Source organism: Podarcis vaucheri, assembly GCF_965113315.1.
Source record: "Podarcis vaucheri genome assembly, chromosome: 9".
Taxonomy (NCBI): domain Eukaryota; kingdom Metazoa; phylum Chordata; class Lepidosauria; order Squamata; family Lacertidae; genus Podarcis; species Podarcis vaucheri.
The window spans coordinates 38,900,096-38,919,875 of NC_138767.1; the positions used below are offsets into that span (position 1 = coordinate 38,900,096).

General features: G+C 39.3%; 1 long non-coding RNA gene across 1 annotated transcript in view; it reads right to left on the reverse strand.

Annotated features, from left to right (window-relative positions):
- Positions 1-14,797: 14,797 nt before the first annotated feature.
- Positions 14,798-19,780, reverse strand: part of LOC309540715 — a 36,404-nt gene continuing 31,421 nt past the window's right edge. Inside the window, exons 3-4 of the long non-coding RNA XR_014223421.1 lie at positions 18,797-18,921; positions 14,798-17,633 (exon numbers count right to left, since the gene is read on the reverse strand). This is a non-coding gene — a long non-coding RNA (uncharacterized lncRNA). The remainder of the gene's footprint in view (positions 17,634-18,796; positions 18,922-19,780) is intronic.

Sequence of the window (19,780 nt, forward strand, 5' to 3'; positions counted from 1 at the left end):
GCAGAAAATCTTTCATTCTGTAGAGAGAGAAAAATATGTTTATCACACAATGGAGCTTATTAACTTTAATACTTTTTTCTCCAGGCACAATACTTTCAATGAACATTTATGAATAACATTGTATGAAATAAAGTTTTGAACTCAGTTATTATCTGCCAAATAACCACTTTACCTGTTCGTTTAAAAAAAATACAGTAAGAGGTAATTGTTTTAATCCAATTCCTTAAAGCCTTATTCTAGATACCGTAGTTACTCATTCCTTAATAATAAAATTACTGATGTCAACAATCATTTGCTTAAGGAACACTCTCTTACGAGTGATGAACTTACACTGCAACATTATTTGTGCCTACTCAGAAATGTCTCACTGAGTTTAGAAGGAAAGGGCTTGCTTCAAGGAGAATAGGATTGTAGTCAAACAGTGGTCTTGGGATCTGTGTGGACACGAGATCTCTTTGGGTTGGTAGCAGGTCTGTGGAGTTATTCCACTGACATTTTAAGAAGGCTTCAAACAACTATTTTTTTCCACCCAAGGGAACTTTCTGTAGGAAGCGCAGTGTCAAGTGATGTGGGGGATAGGAATGGAGGCAAAATTTTATTCAATATACATTTAATGCCAAATCTATCAAATCTACACTTTCCAACCCATTTTTATAAAAATACATTATATTATGAGGAATTGCTTGAAAAGAGGTATACATTGGTCAAAACTGCATATATTTTGTTTATTAGCAGAAATTGCTCATGAGTATTTTTATTTGATTGGCAGTTGCTGCAAAATGTGAACTAAATATTGAGAAAAACTAGAAACTGGGAGAACTGACTTGACAGATCTTTATACCCAGACTTTTGATATAAAAATGAATCAAGGCTTCCAGTCAGTTCAGAAGCAGGTTTGAGATGAGTGTGCACATTGGAAGATAAAGTCACATTATGCTAGGCCTTTTAAAAGGCCTCAAAGCACTAAAAATCACCAATGACATCATTGGCAGAGAAGCCTCTGTGGCGGTTGTGGTCTACGAGAGAGGGAGCAATCCTTCCAAGCACTGTTGACTGCTCAGGTTCCATAATGACAACATGTAGGTATGGACTTGGCTGCTTCTACCATAGCCTAGCCTTTTCTTAAAGCAGGTTCACCATCTCGATTCAAGTGACTTCTTAAAACAACAAAACCAACCCCACATTCTTTTATTTCAGATCATTTAAAAGGGAGCTCAAGAGCTCTGGATGCTAAAAAATATTAATGGGCAATTGAGCTAGGCCCAAAGTGAACATAAAGGGAAATTGAGTTCATTGAGGTAATGTTTTATTTTTGCAATTAAAGGTGTGCATGAGGGGATAGGAAGAGAGAAAGGTCGTTCTGGGCAATTTTGGAATTATCTTTTTCATTTTATTTTTATGGGTGTTGGCTTTCTCTTGAGATAAGCTTGCTTGAGTCATATTGGGGCACTGCATGGGTTCAGAGAGCTGACTATATAAATCAGAAGACACAACGACAGGACTATCCTTAATGAAGATATGTCTTTATTTTCCGTTCCTATAAAGTTCCTCCATTTTGTGCACATTTAACACCCTTAGGCAAAGTATGCATGTCAGGTAACTTTCAGTAATACTAAGCCCATGGGCTGTATCTAATGTTAGTCCTACTCAAAGTAGACTAACTGAAAACAATGGACATAATTAAGCTAGGTCCATTAACTTCACTGAGTCTGTTCTGTTTATAGCTTAGTTGGATAAAACTCCATGAGACTATACTTCACTGCGAAATGTGTAGCAGGAGGAGTCGACATAATGCCCTCTAGATACTGTTGGATAACAACTCCCATCATCCCTGATCATTGACCATGGTGGCTGGAGCTGATTGTAGTTGGAGTCCAATAACCCCTGGAAGGCTCCATGTTTGCAACCCTTGGAGTATAGCACCTTACCTAGTTTCAGCCATCCTTTTTGGTGCCAGAGAGGCACTATAAAATCAGCTTGCACAAATGCCCTTTTTGGCCCAAATAAATATATATTGTTGCACTTCAGTCTAATTTCTGAGCAGTGCAAGATTCCAGGGGTTCCAGGGTCTGTGTTTCCTTTGGGGAATGACACATGGTGGAGACTGTGATGTCTTTATGCTATCTGGTTTATTTGCACTTATATAAACCCTGAGCCTATGGTAGAGAAGTCCATAGCATTAAAACCCCAAGAAGGTCTTGTTTCTCTCATAGCTACAGCCCTGGATTCAAACAGACATCAACCAATGTGCTCTGCCTCTCACCCTCTCACCACCCTGCAACTTTTTATCCCCCGGTTCACATCATAGCTAAACTCAACTCTTAACTCTGGCTTTGTCTTCTAACTAACTCAGAGCTGGAAGAGGCGTCCCACCCAATTACCGTCTGGCACAGAGCCCCTTATCCTTGGCTTTCCTAATGCCTCATTCACTTTCCTTTGATATCTTAATGGCTCCTCTCCCAGGTGATTACCTCATCAGGAAACTGGCTTGGCTTATATTTGAACTCCTGGCATTTAGGGGAGGTTGGCACTCACAAGCTTATAACAATATGTATATGATTAAAATGAGAAGCATGACTACTGCAGTGTGCAAAGAAAAAAGTTGGTCATTTTGGAAAGACAGTCCATAGAAATGTTGCTATGTGATTTGAAGAACTTGTTGAAATCATGTTTTCTGTTCCTGTGAACAGCTTAGTTTTTAATATGTGAGCATTGCTGCTTGCTAATCATCATTCTTGTTTCATAGAAATTCATCCGGTCTCTCCTTTTGCAGACACATCTTCTCTCATGCCAAAAATAATAAAACATTGAAACCAGTGGATTAAAGTATTAACATTTTAACATGCATTAGAACACAGGTTGGTATGATGTCATCATGTAGACACTGAAAATACATAAAATTAAGTGTTTCTCATGTAAGTGTTATTCTTCTACTATGATGCACATACACTGCAATGATTTGTCCAATTTATTGCTGCTCAGCAGTGATCTAAGTACTCGGGAAGGGAACTTCTCCAAGAGAAATAAAGAAATCCTGCATGTATCTCACAGGCAGATTAACGTCTCAGACACAGATGTCTGCTGCTACTGTAGCCCATATGTATAATCAACAGGCCTCCTCACCAAGGGGCAGCCATGGGAAATGCTGAAAGCTATTGAAAATTGTAAGCTTTCAGATTGTATTAGGACTTCCATTCACCAAGGGCCTTGCTACACGTACCAGACATAATAGAAAATCCATTTTAATAGTCCTAAGGCTCACATTTCCACCTGTCAGATTAGACGATGCAATGCTGTTGGAAGAGACTGTCAAGTAATCCTATCATAATATACAAAATTATTACAGAAATGGTAGGTTCTTTGTGATCCCACAATACTCTTTATTCAGAGTCCATAACAGAGATGCTGGCAGCAAAGCTGTTGTCTGAACACCCTTTAAAACAGTCAGTTTGAGAGTGCTGTTCACAGAGAGCAGGGATGCCAACAGCATCTCTCCCTATCTCCCCCCCCCAATTTACTGACAAGAACAGCTTCTTATGCACATATATTAACTTAACCTAGCCTACCACACTGGGCTGTTACCGTATAAACTCCAAGCCATGATCAGGGTTTTTGCCTCCATCGCCATCTTCTGGCATTGATCCACTGGGCTGTTGAAAATACAAAAGTGGGAAGGGTAGGAAAACATACACAATCTTGAGCTCCTGGGTGGAGAATCAAAATACAAATCTATGCCACACAGTTAAACTGTGGGCTACACTTCCATGGGAGGCAGTGATGGCCACAGACTTGGATGACTTTAAAAGAGGGTTAGACCAATTCATGGAGGATAAGGCTATTAGCCACAATGGCTGTGCTCTGCCTCTGTGGTTGGAGGCAGTATGCTTCTGAATACAATGGTACCTCAGAATACAGATGCTTCAGGTTACAGACTCCGCTAACCGAGAAATAGTACCTCAGGTTAAGAACTTTGCTAAAGGATGAGAACAGAAATCACATGGTGGCGGCGCAGCGGCAGCGGGAGGCCCCATTAGCTAAAGTGGTGCCTCAGGTTAAGAACAGTTTCAGGTTAAGAACGGACCTCCAGAACGAATTAAGTTCTTAACCTGAGGCACCACTGTACTAGCTTCTTGAAACCAGGGGGGGGGGAACTATAGGGGGCTCTGGGTGCCTGAGCACCCACTAACATTTTGTTGTGGGTGCTCAGCAACCATACTTCAGGGCCCCCAATGCAACTTCCGAGGTCTCACGAGGTCTCGCAGGCTGACTTCTGATGCCACCGGAAGTCAGGTTCCAGCAAGGTGGGGGCACGACATTGTCATGCTGCACATGACATCATGATGTCACACACTCTGGGCACCCATAACCTGGGGCCCCTTGGCTCCCCTGCTTGAAACCATAGGCAGGGAGAGTGCTGCTGTGCTCAGGTCCTGCTCTCAAGCCTATCATAGGCATTTGATTGGCCACTGTGAGAAACAGGATGCTGCACTAGATGCGCTACTAGCCTGATCCAACAGGGATATTCTTATGCTCTTATGCAATGTCATTCACAGAGCATGTGGCAAAGGCCAGAAAAGTAGCCTTCTTGCTTTAACTGTAGTGTTTCAGCAAATACAAGCAAGCCAAAAGTTTGCCATCTGAGTCTCTGAGTGGTGAGAGAGTTCATGGGTTCCTCAGGTTTGATTTCCTTGGAATGAAGGTCAGCGAAGAGTGTAATGTCTTTAGGATATGTGGTTTTATTTACACATATGCAACCTGAGCATAGGATGGAGGGGCTCATAGCATTATCACCGCACCTCAACAAATCTTGTTTCTTCATTGGGTTCCAGAGGAGCCCCAAAGCCCTGCTTAGGTTCAGCACAGAGCAAGATGTGTCCCTCTGTCTGCAGCTTAGAGAATTCAGCACCCAGCTCTCTCACACAACAATGCTGGCCATTGTTCTTCTACCTACCAGCCAAGTGAGGGGAAAGGCCCAGCCATTTGTTCTATGGTAGAGAGCAACTTGTTTGGATATGCTAAATCATGTTTTTTAACTAGCCACCCAAAGCCATTACCTTGACAAAAGACATGGTTTGGCATATTTCTCCTTATGCATTCTACCATTGGAGATAGATGATGACAGGTTTGGAAGGGGACCCAGGGTTTCATACAGACTGACACCCCCCACCCCATAACAGTATCTAGGGAAACTGTAACACTGAAAGACAGTTCTGTGTCACTTCCATGTACACAACTGGAAGTGTCTCGAAATAACTCTTTCAGGCACGAAGTTGCATGCCATTCTACCTTTCATAATGATGCTTGCCTTATTAAATCATTGTCTTTCACAAAGCACAGTACCTAACGTTGTCTCCCGATGTCAACAATTCATGTGATGCAACTTGTAATATTTATTATCTGCATCATATATTGAACAGGCCTCCTTCAGTCATCGAGACAAAGAAGGAACTCTGCTTCCCAGGTGCTTCTCTCTTTTGCTCTCACAACACATAGCAAACACACTCTACAGAGCTCGTCTATTCAGCCACCTCCCCAATCCAAATTTATGTGATCCTACCCAGAGGCCAAAGGCCAGAGGAACCTACAGGGATAGAGACAAAATAAAAATCACAGAGGGAATCAAGAGCTAAATCGTTTGGCAATGTGACATCCCCGTATCATTGTTCATTGCACAGGCCCATGGTGGACAGAGGCATGCTCTCTTGGCAAAGCATTAAAAGCCAAGAGAGTAAATTGATTTAATCACACGAACATGAGATGAAACTGAATGACTTGCGAGAGCCCCAGGACAGAGGAGAAATACACCTGGTGAATCACAATTTAGATTTCAATGAACATGAACTGCCAAGTTCTATATTTATATACTGTCTCTAGTATCTACAGTCTATTACAGGAACAGAGCTCACCGTATGCTTCTTTTAAAAATATATATCAAGTTCCTGTTGAAAGCTGAAATAGCAAATCAGGTCTATAAAACTACTGAAACAGATCTGATAGTGAACATGACTTGCTCTGCTTGAATACACTCATAGTGACCTTTGGAATTTGAAGCTTTACTTAAAAAGCAGCTCTCCATGCAACTGCCCTGGTTGTAATTAGTCAGCATTTCCCACCATGATTCTGTTTTCCCCAGAGTCCATTATTCAAATATTTTAGTGTTAATTAATTTGAATCTTGGTTAACTGTATAATTTAATCTCTCTCCAGCTGACTGGATTGCATAAATCAGTTATTTTCATTACTGCCGAAATGAAATGTGATATATTGAGTCAAACTTCGAAATAGTTTGCAATCCTCTCAAGAAGAGAAAAACAACTTTTAAGTTCATGGTAGCTGGATTCTTTATCCACATCACTTTCTGCTTGCTTTTGGTGTTTCAACAACAAATGAATAGCTTTGGTTAAAAATATGTCGTATTCTAACTAAAGTAACCCACAGTGCAATCCTATACATGCACCCAGAAGTAATTGCTATCAAATTCAAAGGTGTTTTCTCCCATGCAAATGGCTATAGGACTGTAGTGCAACCAGATGAATGCATAGAAGAACTGACAGCGTCTACAGAGAAGTAAGTGACTGAATTCAGTGGGTGACTGAAGTTTGCTGCCAACATTTCACATAAAAAATTCTAGGAGCACTAATCATATCAGATAACAATGTGTGTGCTGATATTTCATCACCATGCGAGCATATGGCTGCTGAATGGATAGCAGTGCCCAGCATGGACCACTGCTACCATTGCCTGACCCTGCACCAGGTGTTGCGATGTGCTCAGCAGCTATGTGCTTGCAAGATTTGGAGGGAGCAGCCTCCATGTCTCTACCCACACAATAAAAGTGTTAGGATTTCCCTCCCATTCAGCAAACCCCTGTTAGAGCTGCTTCTGAAATCAAGGATTGTGAGTGCATACATGATGGAGCTGTCAGGGTCAAAGTGACTGGACTAGCCTTGGCATTGCTCAGTTCACCATTGCTCATTGCTACTCTCTGAAACCCTTCAGCTTGTTCCTATATATCTGGGATTATGAACAGGGCTTCAAGTTCAACTAGGATTGGATTGCGGAACAAAAACCCAACCACTATGTACTATAGCTATATATATGTCTGTTCAAATTATCATGTGATCATTTGGACATGTTGGACATCTGGCTTCTCTCCAAATGGTACTTTATTTGGTTAGATTCAAAATATTGCACAGGAACTGCAGGACAGCTGTATTATGTTAATTCTTGCTATCTCGGTTGTAAAGAATGAATCTGTTAAATCAAAGTAATATTTGGAAAGTTCTGAAACCATTTTTGGAAGTGTGTGTGCATGTTTTGTTGCGTTTTCCTAACCGTTAGGACCTAACGAATGCTAATCTTGTTACATGGCATAATGTCATTATAGAGGAAAAGAGATTGGGAGTGGGCAGACAGATAGAGAAAATAACATTGAGTTAACCAATTTGACATCACGGTTTGTGCTGTCCATTCCCTGACAACCAAACAAAGGAAAATGAAAGCTGATATGGCTGTTCTGGTAATGTCAAAAGTTGGCATTCTTTAGTGCTCTTTAACATGAAAGGAATACTTGTTAGAATAATGATGAATGATGTTTTTAATCTGCCTGACATTTAAATCAATGATCCATACAGACACAGACACAAATCATATAAGTGTTTTCAAATATGCAGCACCAAATGGGCCAGTCTATAATTTTATTTGCTCCTGACAGTCAGGTACAACCTTCTACATGCACCCAACTCAAAGCTGAAACCTCTCTCTCAGCTGCTACAACACTGACCCCACTGAAAGGGCAGAGCTGAAGATGCTGTACAAATAAAACTATGAAATTGGTAGCCTCTCTCGGAGTGTGAGCTGACATAATGGGCCAATTTTCTTTCCCTTGGGAGCAACCACTCAGTTTGCTAGCAGGACAAGTGACCTGTAGGAGAGGAATCCAAGGCTAGATATTCCGCTTTGCTATAAATGCCAGCTCAGGTCGTAACTTCCTACTGCAAGTCATCCTGTTAATGACCACATTTTTCAATTTGAAAGGGACGGAGCACTAAATGAAGTGATGTACAGCATGTTGACAAGCATAATCTATCCTGCATGCCGCTTACTGTGATGCATGGATTGGCTTTGTGTGTTTTGAAGAACTGTGTGCAAGATGGGATATATGCCTCAAAGAGCTATGCAAGAATGGCTATTGAACCATTCATGTTGTTTCAAAATGCATCACGGTCTAATTCTGTTGTCCCCCTGCCACAACCTGCTCTTGGTAAAGGGAACCAAACAAGTTAAATACAACCACACATACATCACTACATCACAAATTATATTTTGTTGACGAATTTCCCTCTCCTCATGTGCTTTAGCTAGTTCCAGGTGGCACGTACATTCTCAGCTTCTGGAGAGAAACACATCTCCCCTAGTGTATGCCTTTCATGTGTTTGGAATACATGCAAGAAGAGTTCTTAAGATGTCACTATTGGGTAATACACAAGAATTGTGCTGCTCTTGCAAATGGCTTGAGACTAGGAATAACTCACCTTCAGTTCAGCACAGAGCACATGCTTTGAATTCCAAAGGGACCAGGTTCATGTTGGTTTCTGCTTCCTTCACTGTGCAGCAAAATGCTTGTCACAAGACAATTGTTTACATTCCACAGTCAGAGTTACTGTTGGGTTCCCACGGGAAATGGGAGACTGGATGTGACGTACACTGGTTTCCTGTTTTTCACTGTTTTCTCACGGTGTTCTTTGTTTCTGAGAGTAGTTGCTTCTCTGCTCTCACAGAGGCAAGATGGATGTTTGTATGCTCTCAGCTTAGAGTGTAAATAAACTTTAGCAATGTAGCACATTTACCTGCTTATCCTTCTGCTGTGTGACAATGCTCTGCTTGGGCTCAAGATAAGACCAGCCTGTACTGGCTTCAGATGGGCCGAAGCTGGTCAAAATCTCACAGTTCAGTCCCTGGCATCTCCAGGCAGAGGTAGAAAAGACCTTGTCTGGGACTGTAGGGGGCCACTGTAAGTCAATATAGACTGGGAGTCACCAGTGTAGTGCCCACAGGTGCTGGTGTGCCAGCCGGTACCTGCTATGGCACCTACGAGAGGTCTCAGTAAATATTCCCTCAAACATCTGCAGTACATGAGAAACTGTTAGCACTTCTACTCAGTTCCTGTTTGCATTGGGTTGCCATCTCCAGTATTGAAGCCATGCCCCACAGCAGCCATTTTGTGTTATGCCACACTCCCACAGCAGCCACAATCTGTTATGCTCACCCCCACAGCAGCCATTTTGTGTCCTTCCATGCCCCTTCAGCAGTCATTTTGCGATGGGCACTCTCTCAAAACTCCAAATGGGTCCACAGACTCAATAAGGTTGGCAAGCTCTGATGTAGACAGCGCTTAGCTAGGCAGTCCAATATTCTTACCCAGTATGACAATGGATCCCTACATTCCTATGCATCATTTACCTCATGACCATGGAGCCAGCTGTACCTGTTGCTCTGTGCACCACAACAGATTAATAGGGTGCTGGGCTATGGCCTGTTCCTTTCACGGTAAAATAGTATTTGATAAAATCCAAATCACCTTAATTCTGTACTTGATGGGTGATTATTTTCCTTCCCCAAAACATTTGTTCATCCTGATACAGCTTCTTAAAGAACAGAACTGTCTCATTTCTTCTTTTAATAGACTCAGATATATTGCATGTACTCTGAGTTGGTTGGTGAAGTAAAGAGCTACAAAGGCACTTGGCCAAGAAAACTGTCTGTCTCCTTCCTGTGCCAAGGATATTAGTCTCCTATTTACTGTGCTTTTATCTATGTTTATCCTGCGAACAAAATGAATTTAAATATCTCTATTTGTTAGTACTTAGACTTCCTTAATTCTGTTTCATCCTATATAGCTTCCTAGAGAGGCCCATTTTCTTTTCAACAGGAGTGTCATAAATAATTGCAGATGGACAAAAATGCAACACTTGAAGTAATGTGGGCAATGCCTAATACACTGGAGTGGGAAAGGCATGGTATTTCCCAGCATGAGCAGTTATAAATTAAAATGAATATTTGTTTTCAGAAATCACTGACAACATTTTCTCACCACTTTGCACGGCTGCACTCTACACTGTTTTTGGCAGACCACCCAAATGGTCAGTTTAAAGCAGACAGATTTATCTGCCATAAGGGTTTAGGGAGACTGGTCAACAAAACAGATATCAAATGCTCCCTAAATATGAACTATTGCAGCTAGGGGTGAAAGGATCTGATAATTTCAGGCCACTCAGATTTTTATTTTCCCCATCTCTACATTTCTGCAGCCATTTGCAGTTGTTGTTGTTTTTTAAACCAACCAAATCCTCGTGAAAATTTGCCTAAGAAACACATTTTTGTATGCAGTTTTGATAAATGATTTTGCAAGTAGATTACCCATATATTGTGTATTTTCTCTATGCCATTTTCAGTAATATATTAATTTTATTCACACCTTCCTCTATTATATGGAAACATGGTTTACAAATAAGTACAAATAATCTGGTTCAGATAAGTGCAAGTTTTGAAGGCGGTCTGTGTGCTCAGTTCACACATTGTTTTGGAAAGTTGATAAATTTTCCTTAAAATGTAAAATCCCGAATTGCAACATTAGGCTATGTTCAGTTTGTAGAGCTGTGACTCCAAACTGTTCTGCTTAAAGCTGTCTTTAAAAAGGAAATAGGTTCACGTAGTGCTCTAGGTTAGTTACCTTTCATTTCCAGACTGTAGCTCCCCTGCTATAGAACTTTCATGAAAATGAGACAATATATGAACCTTTGAGGAAAAGATGCTGAGTTTTAAAAGGAATATGCCTCTGGCAAATTAACGTCAAAATCTTGAAACAGGAATAAACACAAACCTATATGATATCTTCATCCAATGCAATTTATCATTGCCAGTCATTTGTTTTGCCTAGAGTGATAGTTTATTCTTTAAATCATATTTATAGACCACTTAATTTAAAAAATCTAAGCAGTTTACATAAAATAGTGTAACAAAAATTGTTTAACAAAATGTAACAATCACTTAATAAAAAAAAGCTAAGTGGTTTACATGAAATAGTATAAAATATTTAAGTCAACAACCTTTAAAGACAATTATCAAATATAGCAAATTAACAAATATAGATCCCATCAACAGAATTTAAAAGCAACTATGCATAATAAAAGTACACGTTTTAAAATTCTTACTTATATTTCTTGCTTATTTGTGGTATGCTGTGCCTACCTACTAAAATTCATCTTACATTTATTCATTTTTAAATACACCAACTATTTAGCTGTGCTAGAAAAAAAAAAAGTCATCATTTGGTGAGTGTCAGCTATAGGAAAGCCAGGGTAGGGAAAATAAACCATCTTTGCTATCCATCCCTGAGTGATGCATGCATTAATTTCTAAGGCAGCTATGTTTTTATGATAAAAGTTTCTTTTATTATAGTTGGTGAGAAAGTTGGACAGCGCCATACCAGTTCAGCATCTTCATCATGTGGAGTAATTGCACAATACCGGCCTCAACTGAGTGCTGGATCACACAGCTAGTGGGGCAGCATGGAAAATGTCTTTTTCTCATGCCATTCCAAGCTAAAAAATACAAATAAAAGGGAACTTCAATAGGTGTCATTTGAGTATTTTGTGACACCTGCTGAAATTCCCTTTCTACGCATGTATTAAAGGTGCAGGTGCCCTGCTCTCTGTGTTGGATCTGGCCACTCTATGTCCACTTCATAGAATCACAGAATTATAGAGTGGGAAGGGGCCCTGAGGTCTAGTCTAGTCTAACCCCTACGATGCAGTTGTCCAATATGGGGATCAAACCTGCAACCTTGGTGTTATCAGCACCACACTCTTAACCAACTGAGCTATCCAGTACATATATATGACCCTTAAGACTTGCTGTGCCAAATAAATAAAACGATTGGAAGGGCGTATACCTACCAACATCTATGCCAGAACAATGTCACAAAAGACATATATTAGTGTTACAGCCAAGTTACACTGGAATTGTAACAGTGTGTTAAGGCATGGGAATGTGGAATATTAAATAATTGGGGGTGGGGGTAGATAAGCAACGGAAGCATAATGGAAGGAGAATGTAAAGATTTTCTCTCTGTGTGTGTCTGTCTGTCTGTCTCTCTCTCTCTCATACACACACACACACAACCGACTGTTACTTTAAAAAAATCAGGTGTAGTGGAATCAAGCGTCACTGTAATTGCTCTTCTCCAGAGTCAGCGGAAGAGAGAGTCGACTTCTTAAGCTCCATGGAATATGGATCAGTCCTTGTTAGCTTTGCATTTTGCATGAGGGCATTGTAAGAGAAAATGTGGGTGTGTAAATTCTCCAAATGATACAGAATGCGATCACCTCTGTCCCCCCCCCCAAAGCTCCCTGGCATCTCCTTCCGAGCATTAGGATGAATCAGTAGGTGCCACAACTTTTCCTGTAGTGTTCGAATGCTTCAGGTCTACCCAAGGCCAGAGTTTAGAAGTCATTAGGATTTAGAAGTAATGCATGGATGCAACTTAATTGCACTTTGTTATTATTATTTTTTAAAAAGTCCAGTAAGTAGTAGTTATAACATACATGGCATTTCTCATTAAACATGGTTAAAATATAAAAATAATTTCTACATTTGGGCTGTCAGGCTAAGCAGACATTCTTTTACAAGTAATTTTGACATGGAGTTTTATTATATATATTTGTTTTAAACCTGCTAATTTTATTTCTACTTAAATAATTTTATGTGAACTTGTTTTTAACATTTACCTGTATTTTAATGAATATTTTGTATTGCATTATGTAAACTGTTTAGAGGGTTTTATCGATTAAGTGTTATAAAATATTGTGTTTGACAGTGCTTTTTTTGAAAAAAGGTGGTGGTTTTCACCATGAAGTTGTCACAGTAAGTGCCACACTTTTAACCCCCCCCCTTTTTAAAATGCAAGTGCTGCTTGTGTACCCCCAGGAAAAAAAGCCCTGCTGTTTTTTATGGTTTTGTGCTATTTTTTGTGCTAGTACTGCTTTCGTATTGACTCTTTTAGCAGCTTGTTGCTTGTATTTGAATTTTGTTGATTTTAATTTGTGACCTGCCTAGAGGACATGGTTAATTGTGTGGCATATAAATGCCAAAAATAAGTAAATAACATCTTCCCCAAGACACAGAATGAAAGTGAGGATAACACACACACACACACACACACACACACACACAGAATACAATTTTGCTTGAGTGTGATCGGAGGCTGACAACGCCTTACTTGTTGCGAAAAGTTGAAATCTTACCCGTTTCCACCAAGCCACTGATGTAAAACTTTGTACTAAAACATGGGAAGCAGCTAACCCAACCTTTAGGCCAAATATCTGTGCAAGATATCCAACACACTTTGCTTCTTTAGAGTTCTTTAGAATCATGGGTGAAAATTAATGGCGGGCAAAGAACTAATGTGTACCAGAAAATGATTCATCCTCTCATCCTTAATAATGAAATAATAATAAAAAAGGGTAGTCAGTGCTGCCGAGTTGTTCCAGCAAGCAGGTCTCCAGGAACTCAGGTTCCCTACAGAATTCCCCTTGATCTTAAAGCTTAACTTGAAACATTTATATGCACAGAGCACCTGACCAAAAGATGTGGTGGAAAGATACTTTTATCACATTGGCTGTATATCTTTCTTAAATAATACATCCCTGCTTTCTTCCCTACTGAGAAAATTGATTCTATTCTCTATAATTTGTGTGTGTGTGTGTGCGTGCACTTTTATAAAAGTTTTTAAACAGCAAGACAGTTTGGGCTATCTTCTCCCATTGTGCCCTAATTCCTGGAAAGATGCTCAATCAGAACAAGATAACTTTAGCCAGGGCAAAACCTTTAAAAGAAAGAAATAAAAAGTATTACAGCTAGGCAAATGCTGGTTTGTTCTTCAGATCATTTTGCCGTCTTGACTGCATATAAACAAAAGCTGCTGCTTTACACTGAACTAAGGGAAATCCAAATTGTTCAAGGAATCCCAATACTGTGCTAAGAAAACCAAAATTCTATGGGCTGGCTGATTCAAAATGTTTCTTTGCGTTTACTTCTTTCAATAATTTTGCATCCAATGACTATTTCCTGGCACCTCAGGTAAGTCAAATTAGATGGGTGTCCAGCTATATCACTGGGACTAGACACATCACATCATCCCTCAAGAATGTCCCCCATCGCCCGGGAATAAGGCATCTCTGGGTATTACATTATCTGTGTTATAATCAACTAGTGTAGGAAGCAGGGGTGGGGTGGGTGTCTGCAACTAGTGTCCAGGTCATAGTCCCTCTGATTGGTGATGCTTTACAGATGGTTTCTAAGTGCAGCTGAAGCCTCCCCATGACCAGGAACCAGGCTTCTTTCTTAGTACTTGGAGACATTCATCTGAATGCATTTAGAAGCTCTCTTCAGACCTTTGCACTGCTCCTGAGAAGGTTAGAAGTGAAGCCAGTGGGAACAGGGACACTGGGAGTGGGTGAGGCAGTACTCATGCCCTCATCCTAGGGCATTGATTTTAACACAAATGATACAACATCTGAATAGAGCTCTTCTAGGAATCTTCTGGGGGAGAGATAAAGCTAGGGTAATAGGTTATGACTCTGCTACCTTCCAATTTCCCTGGAGTTGATTGTAACCAAGACCAACAAGGCATTTAGATGCAGTGAGTAAAGCCCATCAGAATCTATGTTGACCAGTATGATTAATCAGAAGTTAGGTTTGTCGACAGACACAAGGAACTGAATTCAAGGAAACAGAGGTTGTTGTTTAATTACAATGTTATTTTAATTACATAATTACAGTTATAAAAATACATACAAAAACCTTACTATTAAATCATCCTATATTTAAACCCAAATATGTATAGCATAGAAAATATGCAATATTTGAAAATTTCAACTGTAGCAATGAGTCAGACTTATATCAATGAAAATAATATATACAGTTTAAAATTACATTCATATTTCAGATTCCAGTGATTTATGAACAAGCCTATCTGCTGTACTTTGTCTTTTAAATATGTAAGATTTCTTTACAATGTCACAATCCAAACTTGCTCATATCAGGATGATTTTTCAAATATAGAAAAGCTTCTAATATTTGCCTGAGTTGATAAAGAAGTACAAGGATAACTCAGATTTTACACAGCACTGGAAGATCAATAACACCAGACAATTGATTTGTGTTTTGAAATGAAAATTCTCTACCCTCCAGAAGATGCAGAATAAAAGCCCAATTGAACCCAGTTGAAGAGCCTTAACATAATAGTTAATTGCACATTTATAGCCCACTTGTAAAATTTATGCAATGGTGTGACTACTTCAGGTCACAAGGTGGAGTGAAACAAAGATTAACCAATCATAGCAGGACACACTTTCCCCCCTTAAAATGGAAGACAGATTAGGGTTTGGGTGAAAGAAAAGTTAACCAATCATAGCAAAATGTATTGTTGCCCTTAAGAAGGAAGCAGGGTTGGAAGAAACAAAGGTAACACAGAGCGCTACAAATTATATATAATTTCTACACTTTAACTTCTTGCATTCCTGACCCTCCATGATATGGTCACAGGCAGGGAAAAACTTCTCATCTGCAGAATGCCAATGGAGAAGGCTAAGATTCTCTAGAAACCTGGGAGTCTGTGTGGAGTTTAAAAACAAACCTGTTGTTTATTTTGAAAAGCACTCCTCCACTCCTAACAGGATTAACAATTAATTTTTACATAGCATTTTACAAAAAAATATAAAAAATAACTGCATCAAAATCTTCATACTATAAATGCTGGAAACTATTATGGATTCCCGTTCCTTTCAGCTGGGATCTGCATTCATTTGCTGTCTCTAATGCCTTTACTCTTGACCTTTTTCACTGCAGAGCAAAGAGCAAATTGCAAAATGAGGACATGGGGAGAGAGACAAACTGTGTTCCATTAAAGAGAGAAAGTGGGGGGAAAGGTTAACATTGGTTTGCTAAAAAAAGATCTAAAGCCCTGGCTCTGAAAAATAGGTTCAGATCTGAGAGTGGAATCCATTTCTCTCTTCCTTGGACAAACTCTGGTGTCATTCCTTCAAGGGAGCCCCAAAGATGGTACCCAACTCCACACCCGAAGTGGAACTGCTCAAAGTAACAGTTGCTGGAGAGGGTATGGAGAGTTAGGCATGTTTATTTTTCCATATGTGGTGGACATGTCCAGTGATCAAAGAATATTTGGGGAAATATATTTTGTGAAATCCAGCCGATCCCTGGACAGAATTTAATGCCTGACCAACTCATGGCATTGCTCTCTAAATTTGTTGACAAGGCTAAGATTGTTGTTGGCTGTTTTTTTTTAATAAAAAAGACCCGTTAAAGCTCTTTCTTTGCAGCAACATGCATTGTGGTGGCTCATAATTGGAAGCAGATTAATGGAAACTTGACTGAGCTATGCCCAAGTTTGGCATGGATGGAAAAATTGACAAAGTTAAAATCCAACAAAGATACATTCTGTGCAGAATGGTTGTGACCTCCAGGTATATATCAAATAAAAAGAATGATGGGAGCCCTCCCTTAGCACATGCTTCTACCATATTGCCCTTTTCTTGTCTGATTACATAACATGCCCTTAATACAGCTATTTTTTGTTTATTCACTATAGCATACTGAAACATTTTTACTGAAAAACCCCCCTTCTTCCATTTTCTTAAATGAAATGATTTTCTTGGTTTCATTTTTACAAGTATATTTAAGCTCAATTTTCCTTTATTTATACATTTTCTTGTTATACCTTATATATATGCTTTATCTTGTCTTGATGTACTTATTTAATTTTGATGGCATGTTGCTGTATATGTCATTTCTTTCTGTACTGAAATTTCCAGTAAAAATATATATATTTAAAAAATATTAAAAGCATGGCTTAGAAACCTGTTTAACATGGAAAGGAAAACAAAATGTTACAGCTTTATTTCATTTTTGTATATGAAATATTAATATTGAGTTAATAGTTCTGAGCATCCCTTTCCAGAAAAGATCTATTAGAATTGTCAAAAAGTGCAGTGATGGGTAACAAAACTGGAAAAACTATTGTCAGAGCACTGAGGGCAACTGTCTTTATAGATTAAAGTGGCCATGTAGCCGTCATTGACAATCAACTGAGGTCAGATCAACAGGTACTGTTTGTTGTTTCTTCCGTGTGTCAGTTTAGATTGTGGCTGCTATTACCAGGGCTTCACTGCACAGCTTCCTTAGTAGGAATAGCCCTAACGTTAGGCAGAGTGGGGCGTCTGCCTCAGGAGGCAGCTGATACAAAACAACAGCAGTCCAGCCACCATTCTACCTGAGTTATCAAAGAAAGATTCAACAGCCAGTTTGGTCAGATTCTGTACAAGGAGAGAGAGAGAGAGAGAGAGAGAGAGAGAGAGAGAGAGAGAGAGAGAGAGAGAGAGAGAATCATCTTTTCCTTTGCTTCAGGCAGAAAAAAATGTACGGTATTCTTCCTTAAGTTCCAAAATGTCCTGTCAGAGGAGGTTGAGAAGTCAACATCTCTGGATTTCAAAAAGGATGTAAACATGTTTATTTTGTCAAAAATTAGTGCTGTGATTTGTTGTTAACTGCTGCAACCTGTTAGAAAAAAAGGTGTGGTGTTTAATTCGTTTATACAACAAAAATACCTCAGATTGCTGTTAACAGTTCAGAATTGAAATGAACTTGCTCCTAAAGATGCTTCTCAAAAATCTCCTTTGCCATTATTTAAAATAAAAACACTATCCACAAGTCCACTGGGTGCTCAAATCTTCTCTGAATATTAAATGTCACTATTTTAGGCATCCAATGGTTTTTTAATTTCAATGTATGATATATGGCAGCTGATATTTTCTCCATACCTGGGAGTTGATCTATAACAGCGTAACATTTCGTATTCGTCAATCTTGACAGCAGACATGCAATGGTGTACCACAGTAGTTTTCAAACTTCTCCATTTCAGGAAAATGTTCCACACTGAAGTTTGTCAAAATCAAAATGAGTCCAAAGCAATAGAATGTATAATCCTGAGCTGAAAGCATCACATTCAAAATCCGTATCTGGCACTGAAATTTCCAATTCAAAATTGTGAATAGCAAAGTGGGAAAATGGATGAACTTCAAGTATTTGTGGATTCTTGTGTCAGTTCCACATGAAATGATTACTAGGATAAGACCATCCCATAGTCATCTGAAGTCTAGTAAGTAGATTTCCCAGTATCCAGGTTACTTAAATGGCTCCTCAGATGTGTTGGAACCTTCTGTGGGATCCCAAGCCTCTTCCTTAGATGCCATCATGGTCTCTGTTAGACTGACTCCTGACACCCACAGTGATGCCCAGTAAAGAAATCTGAACATGTTCCACATTTTAAAACCCAGAGTTATTGCTGGCACTGTGACAGGCTGAAAACACCTCACCAAGTTTCAATTAAGAATCATTTCCCATATCAGAATTGTTATCATTGCTTTAATTTTGTACTGATTGGTTCCACTTGTTTTGTAAGGTTTTTTGTGATGCATGAAGAATAATCAGTTTATTTTCAGGTTTCGTTATGGGTTCCAGGCACTCTTATTGACAATTTAATCCCAAGAAGACAACATTACAGGAAATATTACTAGCCTGTTACCTATGTGCATGAAGTCATGTACAATATTTTTCTCAATTTGCTTCACTGTTACATTAAATATAATCTAATATACTATTCTGTATTTCCCCACAGTTATTTACAAATACACATTTTGGAATATAATAACGATACTCACCGTAGTCAGGAAACCAGGAATAATCTTTGTTTTTCTACCATATTAAGAGCTTCTGAAACTTTTACAGAATTACTTAGCAAAGACCAATAGTGACATCCAGTGGCCAGTAGGAGCACATCTACAAACTGCAAGCAAATGTTGTGCATTGTATTATAACTTGAAACAAAATAATTGCAGCACTCAGGTGCAGAAAAAAAGAGACATGAACACAATACCCTGTGAAAAGAGGAGGACACCCACAGTTTTGTTGCATTTGGCATAATATTTTTAAATAATCCCCAAGATATGCAGGATGGGTGCCTAAATGCTGGAAAGCAACAAAGTCACAATGAGGTTAAGAACCTTGAAATCAAAGAAATCTCCATGGGATCATGGCTTACAAACCTTTTTAGACCAAGGAGCCCACAGATTAGGGGCATTGGTAAAACATGAGAAGGAAGACAATTTTATAGATGTGATGAGGGGCAAACACTTAGGGTTGTATACTAGCTGAGGAGAGAAGCAGCTGAAAAATTATTGCGTTCCTTTAAAAAAGTTTTACCTTTTTTCCTATGTTTAATTTACTCTTCCAGTGCCAGAGGTGGTATAGTCGCACAAGGGTGTGGGAGACTATACATGAGAATAACCTTATTAATGTTTTACATTTTGTTCATTTGTACATGATTGAGAACCATAATAAACAGTTCATAACAAAACAACACCTATGACCTTGCTTGCACTAATAGGACTTTTAATGTGTTCTGTACTTGTTCTTTTTAAGGAGATGCAAACCATCTTGACTTATTCTGTGTCCAGTGTATCTTTGGACCAAACTACACATTGCGTTAATGATGTGGTTTACCCTTTAAAGCAAAGAGGAGCTGTTGTCCCCAAGGCAAGTATGCAGACGTGGGGGCTTGGATCCAGATCAGGACCACAACATGGAGCGAGAGGTTACAGCCCACAGCTTCCAAGCCAGGATCCCAACCTGTTTGTAAAAAGAAA